Genomic DNA, 8,585 nt, shown 5'->3' on the forward strand with positions numbered 1-8,585 from the left:
CCTCAGCTAACCCAAAGGCGGTGTTCCCTTTGGGTTGAAGACTTTAGCATCAGGGCTGGCTCCAAGGTGAGGTGCATCAGGGTGGATGATGATCCTCTTGTGCGATACCTTCAAGCTCATGATACACGGGGCAACTTTTTGAGCAATGTTGCTGGGCAATGTTGCTGGTGGCAAGTCAGACTATGTTTTGAACGGGTAGTGGCGGGGCTGGGCACTTGGCGGAGTAGTGGGGGAATTGGATTACGGTAGTAATCTTTACTCATTACCATTGACGGCAACAATGCCCAGCACCATTGCTCTAAAAGTCGCTCAGTGTATCATCAGCTCTCCAAGTGGCAATGTTGCTTGTAGTTGGGCTCAAAATCTAGTGGAAATTTACAGTTGTAACCGTCAACAGGCAACTGAGGAAACTCAAGGGAACTTGGATGTTTAATAATGTCTCTGCTTGTTTCAGGAGGGCATTGATAAGAAAGCACAGACCACAGACTAAATGGAACAGGGCCAAATTTAGAGTCCACCAAAGTAAGGTTGTCAAGCCCGTGCAGCAACTTGCATATCCCTGGTTGTGGACGCATGTCTTTCAGTTTCTCCCCGCTGGCCATGACGCGATGATCTGGAAGAGGACCTGCAAAGTGACATATGTCAAGTTTAATTTAGATTTCATTATGTCACGCAACCTTTCAAACTATAACAGACAGTCACGCTAATCACCTCCCTTTACACGTTTGTTATGCAAAATGCCCAAAATAACTACTTTAATAGTGTTAAGGTGCCCCAAACTTCAATTCTAAAATTTTATTATAAATTGCCAAAGATAATATCACAGAAGGCCTATATAAAAAGTAATAAATACTATTCACTCTATGTTTGTTATGTAGCTGTATAATAGCTGGGGGCTCATTCACTCACTGACATATGCTCTGTACAGTGTGCACTTCACACCAGTCCTGACCCCATTTTTTGTCCTTTCCACTGGTTTACACACTGCCATATCATTTGTAGCCTCTGGAATAAAGTAATGAATCATAAATGATTAATTTACAAACAAGTCGATACAAACTGTTAGTCCAACATCACCAAGTATAACTAATATTAATATCTGACCCGTGTCCTTGGCCGGTGCCAGGTCTGCAGTGAGCTGGAGCACGACAGAGGCAATGGCACTGTCTTGAAGTCCATAGTACTGTAGTGAGCAGTTGGAAACAGAAGTGCCACCATGTGATTGCACAGGGCATTCCCAGCTGACCAAGAATATGACATGTGCTTCAGTTCCACAGGAACCTTTGCAGAATCAAGTGTAACCTGTTAACAGGGGCATAAGTGTTATTGCTTAACATTATTGTATTTATTTTTTATTTTATCACACACAATTTGTCAGTCTTTTGTCCTCAAACAACAAATTTCTGTTTTAAGGATATTTACAAAGAGTTTAGCTAGCTACACATAGTAATTTACATCTGACAGAGAAATACACGTAACTACAGTGGGATACTTCCAAGTCTGCAACCGCAGTGTTGTGGTGGCAGCCCAGCTGATGGTGAGTGTCCTGGTTTTTTCTCCTTTTTGTCAGTTTTTCTGCTTTGTCCTTGGTTTTCTGTTCCCTGCCTGCCTCCCTGTGTTTTCTCCCCTGTGTGCTCTCTCTCCCTCTGCTCCTGAGCCCAGCCAACTACCTGCACCTGCATCTCATCAGCCACCTCGTCAGCCTGCCACACCTGCCAGTAATCACCTCATGACTGCCTGTATTTCAACCCTGGTTCTCCACACCATCCTTGGTTCCCCGTGCCTGTGCTTTCCCGACATCCACCTCTTCCTCCACTCTAGTCCCTTTACCCCTTTCTCCCTTAATAAACCTCCTTCCCTCCGAACTTTGCATTTGGGTCCTCTCTGTCCCCACACCACGCAATCCCACAACACGCAGCAAACTAACAAAAAGTAAACTTAACCCTCTAATCATAACGTTAGATAAGTATTCATCTGAGAAACCTGAAGGTAATGAGCCTCCTTATTTTTCTTCATTGACCTGTGACATCGTCCTCTCACAGACACCTCTCCCTCAATTGCAATTGAGACTGTTTCAATACAGTGTTTGGGGAAACATTTCATTAACGTTCCTGACTTTTATCTTACACACCACACTCAGTATATAAGTAGTAATATAGAAATTTATAGTCTGTACTATATGAACCTAATCAAGATTAGAGCCTAAAAACGTTCTGTTTGCAAAACAGAAAGGTAATGTTAGCTAGCTAACAAATTGACTGCTGCTATCTTAGCGTATTAGTTAACGGCAAGAAAAAACAAAAACGCGTACCTCCATAACGTTAATCAAACAGGTACTGTTCAATGAAGAATTTGTAGCCTTTGTCAAGTTTTGAACGTGTTGTCAGTGAAAACTTGTCTGCAAGTCGTTGTATCTCATCAAACCGTATTTTTGGTAGATGTATAAGCGACTGTGTAAACTCCATGCTCCGGAAGTAAAGATTCCCTGCTTCGAGTCAGAATGGAAGTTGTGTGACATCATGTGAAAAGGGCCTATTAGAGCAGAGACAACATCTGGGCTATTCTAGAATTCTAGCATTCTAGAAGAATGGTAAAAAAATTCCCATAAATACAGTCCTAAACCTTTTGGAAAGCCTTCCCAGCAGAGTTGAAGTTAATAACTGCAAAGGATGGGTCAACTCCATATTAAACCCTACGGATAAGAATGGGATGTCATTAATCTTCATGTGCATAGAAAGGCAGGCGACCGAAATCTTTTGGCAATATAGTGTATATTGTTCAGTATCGCCTTACTTGCAGAATGTTGAAAGCACTTTATCAGTGCTGGCATGAAGCATGGGCTCCTTTTCACAGGTGTAACAGAAAAACAAATACACCTGCATTCGAGTTTTGTTTCATTTTCACACCTAACCTGCTCTGATGGTGGATTTTGCAAGCCTCAGTGTTCTACCATCCCCAGTAAAGGTCACTGAAAAATGACAAATGTTAGTGTTGTGTACACCAACATCATATCTCAAAGCTTAACACAGCTGTGTTAAGAATGTGTTAATACTACTCAAATAACTGTGATTCATAGCTTTCTTTGAATCAGTTTAACTGGAGGACAATTACTCTCTCCCTATATTTCAAACTTCCACTGCGCTTACAATTAAAGTGCCAAGTGAGTTAAGTATATCTTCTTCTTAGAAATCCTGCAACAAGCAGAAGGGAAGCTGGAAGGTGGGAAGGTCAGGGGGTTCCAAAAGTAAGCTTTTAGACAGGAACCTCTTAACAGGGTTTTCCAGACATGTTTAGATCGGTAGCAACATCTCACATTAAATCATATATTCATCACTCTCATCTCATGTATAAGTTACAACTTGTTGTTAACACTTTGATTCTCACTTTTTCCCTGGCATTTTATCTTTGCCTAAAAAGATGGCTTTTTATATGATGTTTAGCTTAAACTCCAGCACAAGAAAATCTAATCAAAAACAATCAAATTTCAACTGTTTCCACGTTTTAAGCTCTCAGCATGGTCCGTGCTGCAACCCATGCTGTCTGCAACAATAACTGTGTACATACTTTGCTTTCATCCATGTGGGAGTTGCCATTGCTCTCCAAGACTGTAGTAGACTGTAGTAGCAACCACACAGGAAGGCCGCTTTTAAAGAGTAAAGCAGGCAACAGGTGTGTTCGAGATGACTGCGGCTGACTTTTGCCAACTTGATAGTCTAACATGAGGTGCAGGTGACTGCAGTGGCGAGGTGTAAAAACACTGGCGTCAAGTTGGACACATTCTACCTCCGGTAGACTGTGTGAGCTTACGGTGAGCTTAGAACAATGACTGATCTTGCGACATTTGCAAAGATAAATGCAGTCGGAACAACATTTCTAACCAGCGTACTTTATTTGAAGTCCATCACGTTAAGTCAGCGCTACGCAGTGCCTCATGAAGTCAAGCGCACCTAATACCATACGTGATGGTATTTAGTTAAAGGTTTTGACTGACTGTGTACAGCAATGTGTAGATTTCTACTTGGTTCCATGACCTGCTTGTTTGAATGTGTTGGTTATTTTATTATTGGTGTGTTTTCGAAGGAGATGAAAGAGAAGATGATTTGGTTGGGTCAGATTTTACGAGGCACACATCAACTGTGTTTTGCGCTAGCACAATTACGTAGTTTTGGCCTGCTTTCATCTCTCACTCTTAATTTGACATAAAAATAAAATACTGTTGGCCAGCTGTATCAACATTTAAACAGAGAAAGTTAAAGGATAGAAAATGTTTTCTTCTTAACTTCAGTACTGTGCTGAATGACAGCCCATTCAACCACCGTTTAGTGTCCTCTTGCTCTCTGATGACCTTGTGTATTAAATGGATAGCAGGGGATTTTTTAAGTGGGACTGTAGGAGGTACTTATCCACAGTCAGTGTATATTACCTGCAGTAGATTAAGGTCAGCATGTCCCCAGTTTAGAGAAGCACAGGTTTCTACCAGCATAGAAGCTAAGCAGTGTACTGCTAAGGACAGGGTCAGCAGATAACGTGTTTTAGCCACGTACTGCAGGTAATACACTCACTATGGATAAGTACCTCATACAGCCCCACTTCAAAAATCCCCAATGATCCTTTTAATGCAGCAAAATTCACAATATAGCTGTTCTCATTTACATATTTTCCCGTTTCTGTTGTCAGACAACAAAATACTTACTTGTCATAACATTAAGAAGCTAGCAGTAGATTCCTATTAGATTACATATGATGGTAGCTTGCAAAACGTTAGCCCCAACTGTTAAAGGCTTAATGTTACGTTACAGATTGTAATTCCCCACACCCTATGTTGGATTCTTTTTTGGAGTAACGTTACTGCTATCGACAGTGCTGTGTGAGATTATTGTCTTGAATATGACTATTGAAAGAGAAAGGCAATATTTTTGTTACAAGATGTTATTTCTTTCAGTGATCGATTCTTGTTAAGTTGTGATGCCATCAGATCTGCTACACACTACAACTGTAAGTACTAGCCTTGGCTACTTGACATTTGACTGCTGATATTACATTGTCTGTCTTCAAATAAAAATATTTAAAGACTGTCATCTATATTTTGAGGTGATGCTCCCATGTTCTATATTCTCCCATGTGTGACATTATAATACTGTCAACATAAAAGCTGAGCCATCTTCTATTGTTGACTTATTTTACATTACCTGTAGCATTTATTACACATTTATTTCCCTCCCATAGTCACAGTGTGGACCATTTGTCCCACCTGGTGCCCAGAGAGCTACAGAGACCTTGAGAAGCTTCTTCATTGTGCTGGACATCAGAATCTGTGGGAGTGGACTGACGTGGAAAGGCCTTCTCTACTTCTGTTTACTTTTACATTTAGTTTTAAATATTGTCCACATTTTGTTAATGGCCATTTAAAAATGTATGAATTATTGTTCACATTGCAATATCCATTCCATATATTTGAACTCTGTTTGTCTCTGTTTTGTGAAAATGTCAATGTCAATTCAAAGGACAAGCTAATCAAACAACACAAATATAACATCAAACATTAATGCTGAACTCTTGCTAAGGGTTAGAAGTCTAGTAGAAGTTAAAAAGTGAAAATACTAATTTCCTATTATTGTAGTATTTCCACTTTCTACCTTATACTTTAAAGTAAATTACTTACAACCATCACCAAAACGTTCCAAAGTTTTTGAAGACTTTTTTTGAACATTTACTGTTTGACATAAGTCTAGTTTAAACACAAAAGAATGTGTCCACATCTAAACCAACATGTGGATGATTGCTGAAACTGATAATGACCTGCACAGAGTAATAATGAATCCCACTAGTTGGTATCATTAATAGTGGCATTGCAAACTCTGAGGTCTCAGAGCTGATTGAATGCACAAGTCCAAAAAAGACCATTATAAAACATCAGCTTTACATTTTTTACTTTTTACTCACATAGATGCAATATGTTAAATACCAGCTTAATGGTTTCATTTACAAACTCACTAACTAATTATTCTCAATACTCAAGTGATAGTTTAAATCATGTCTTGCATTCATGAAATAATTAATATTAAAAGGTTGTTTGTATGACTTGAAGTGATGTGTTGTAACAGTAATTATAATGACAGAACCTGTGGATAGGAACCCAGTGTCAAAAATCAGTAGTGTTCAGGTGTTGTGGAGTGAAAGTAAAAACAAAAGGCTAAGCAGTGAGGTGGAGGAGCTGGAACAGAAACTGGTGAGCAACGCTGGAAGCTAGGACCTCTTTAGAGCTGGACTCAGCAATCCACATCTGGAATGATGCTGCCATCAGCTTACCTGGCCCTTTAAAGACAACATGGGTAGACAGTTACTGACACAGCTTCTTCCCAACTCCCATAAACATACTGAACTCTGAGATCGCCTCAGCATAATATTCTCTATGGCATGAAATAGTAATTATGATAGCAATATGCAATTCATCATTTACTCATATGAGCAATATTAATCTTTGTTGCTGGACACTGTGCTGTAGTAATCCATGCTGACAGACAATAATAGCAGATACCACTTGAACACTGAAGTTAGCTCTTATTAAATAATAAATATATTATGTATAGCTCTTATGTTATATTTATTGTTGAACTGGTACAACTTGACATTCTTTTATTGAGAATTTAAATGCATCTTTGGGTTGTCAATAAAGTAATCTCGTGCTAACCAATAACAAAAAGTATTCTGGGCCCTCACAGGTTAAAAATACAAGCAGCTGGAGAGCCTACACAAACTCAGAAGCGGCTGTCACACACCTAATTTCTCGCTATGACTAATCTAACTTTACCCAACTCAAGAACATCGCCCTAGTTACAGCCCAGCTAACGTTACCTGTCTTAACCGCATGGCAACCACCGACGCTCCCCCCTCAACTCTCTGCCTTAAAACATTGTGTCCGTCCCTCAGTCCAGGTGCAGCCACTTTAGTTTAGTTTCCGCAGGTCTTTTCTCTAACACAGTGACTCCGTTACAGTAACGTTAACTGTTACCTATCCAAATCTAACATTACCTGTTTGGCAAGTTTAACGTTAACATTGCATAAAATCAGCTAACTGACGAGGTTGACCATTACTTTCCAACTTCTAACAGACGCCTTTTTTCCAAAGTATTATCACACTAAATTCAAACACTTCTCTAAAACTACTTCTGTGCATGATTCTTTAAAAACTGTGGTTAACATACACTCCCGTTATTTTAGCATTGTTAGCACAGCTTGGCAAAGCTTGAAGCTGGCTAATTAGCTAGTTAAATAGCTAAGCTAACTAGCTAACATTATTTTCTGATACCTGCTAAATAAAATAAACTAAAATACTAGAAATTCATTCACCAACTGGAGCACAAGCTTCCTGGTCATCTAATCCTAACTTTAGTGACCTTCATTGGGCTTGCTAATATTGTTATTTTGTAAGCGCTTAGTCTTGCTTCCCCATACACACTGAAACATCAAGCCAGTGATTCAAGATTCAGACACCCTGGAAACTGTTCTGGAAAAGCTGAAATTGTGTAGGTGAAGAATACAGTTTTATTGTGGATGGAAGGGTGAAACAGAGAGAAAAACACGTGTTTTAACAGCTTAGTATGAATATACTCTTACTTATATGCTGATATTTCAACTGCTTTCAGCACTTACATGTCAACTCACAGTTCCAATGCTTTCAGCTCTCATTCCTCAACTGAGAGTTAATCAGGTTTGAGGTATGACACTTTAACACTTCAGGCTCAATTTATAATTTCAGCAATTTCAACATCTTTCAGGGCTTGAAGTTCCACTCCTTTGCTGTTCTTTTACTGCTCACTGCTCCCTACAATTTATTTTAGGTCACTGAACTTTGATTCTCACTGCTTCCCTTGTGTTTTACACTTCCTTACAAATAGAGTGGATTTGTTCGAAAAATTAAACATCAAATCAAATTGACCAATCAGCATCCTTAAAGGTGTAAGAACTGGCCACCTGTTGAATTTATTCTCCAACTAACGGGCAGCCTATCACCAGAGGAAACATGGCTGAGCATGGCTCAGGTGGTAGAGTGGTTGTCTAATCAGAAGGTTACTCCTGATGAGCAGTTGTTTTCTTGCATGGCAGTCTCTGCTGTCTGTGAATATGTGTGTGAACGGGGGGACATTAGGGTGCTACCTGCTAAAAGGGAGTTTTTCCTTGCCTGTGTGTGGCCAAGTGCTTGCTCATGGTGGGAATTGTTGATACCGTACTCTTTGTAATATTATAAACAGAGACCCAATTCTCACCATGACCACAGCACTTGGCCACAGTGGGAAGGAAAACTCTTTAAATAGGCAGAAATCTCGAGCAGAACCTGGACTGAGGGTGGTTGGCTATTTTCCTCAACCTGTTGGGTTAAAAGAGAGAGAGAGAGAGAGAGCAGGAGGAAAGAGAACACAGCCACTCAACACATAGAGATATATATAATAATAGTAATGGCAATGGTAATAATACAAACATAAATAAAAGTACAAATAGTAATAATGATCAATTATTTTAAGATTTTTAACTGTAACTCTGCAGCTGAAAGCATGTGTAAATACTATTCTGAAAATGTGGCTGTT

The 8,585-nt window shown here is 39.6% G+C and overlaps 1 long non-coding RNA gene across 3 annotated transcripts; it reads right to left on the bottom strand.

Annotated features, from left to right (window-relative positions):
* Positions 1 to 411: 411 nt before the first annotated feature.
* On the bottom strand, positions 412 to 1,557 carry LOC119917363. Of its 3 annotated transcripts, none has more exons than XR_005447260.1 (4): positions 1,493 to 1,557; positions 1,105 to 1,302; positions 910 to 1,005; positions 412 to 625 (listed from the first exon to the last, which is right to left on the bottom strand). It is a non-coding gene; the product is annotated as an uncharacterized LOC119917363 (long non-coding RNA). The 3 variants fall into 3 exon arrangements; XR_005447261.1 differs by having other exon boundaries at positions 1,483 to 1,555; XR_005447259.1 differs by having other exon boundaries at positions 1,480 to 1,555.
* Between the last annotated feature and the right edge of the window lie 7,028 nt (positions 1,558 to 8,585).

The sequence above is a fragment of the Micropterus salmoides genome, unplaced genomic scaffold (assembly GCF_014851395.1).
Source record: "Micropterus salmoides isolate LMB-PRFRI ecotype aquatic unplaced genomic scaffold, ASM1485139v1 Ms_hic_scaffold_22, whole genome shotgun sequence".
NCBI classification, from domain to species: domain Eukaryota; kingdom Metazoa; phylum Chordata; class Actinopteri; order Centrarchiformes; family Centrarchidae; genus Micropterus; species Micropterus salmoides.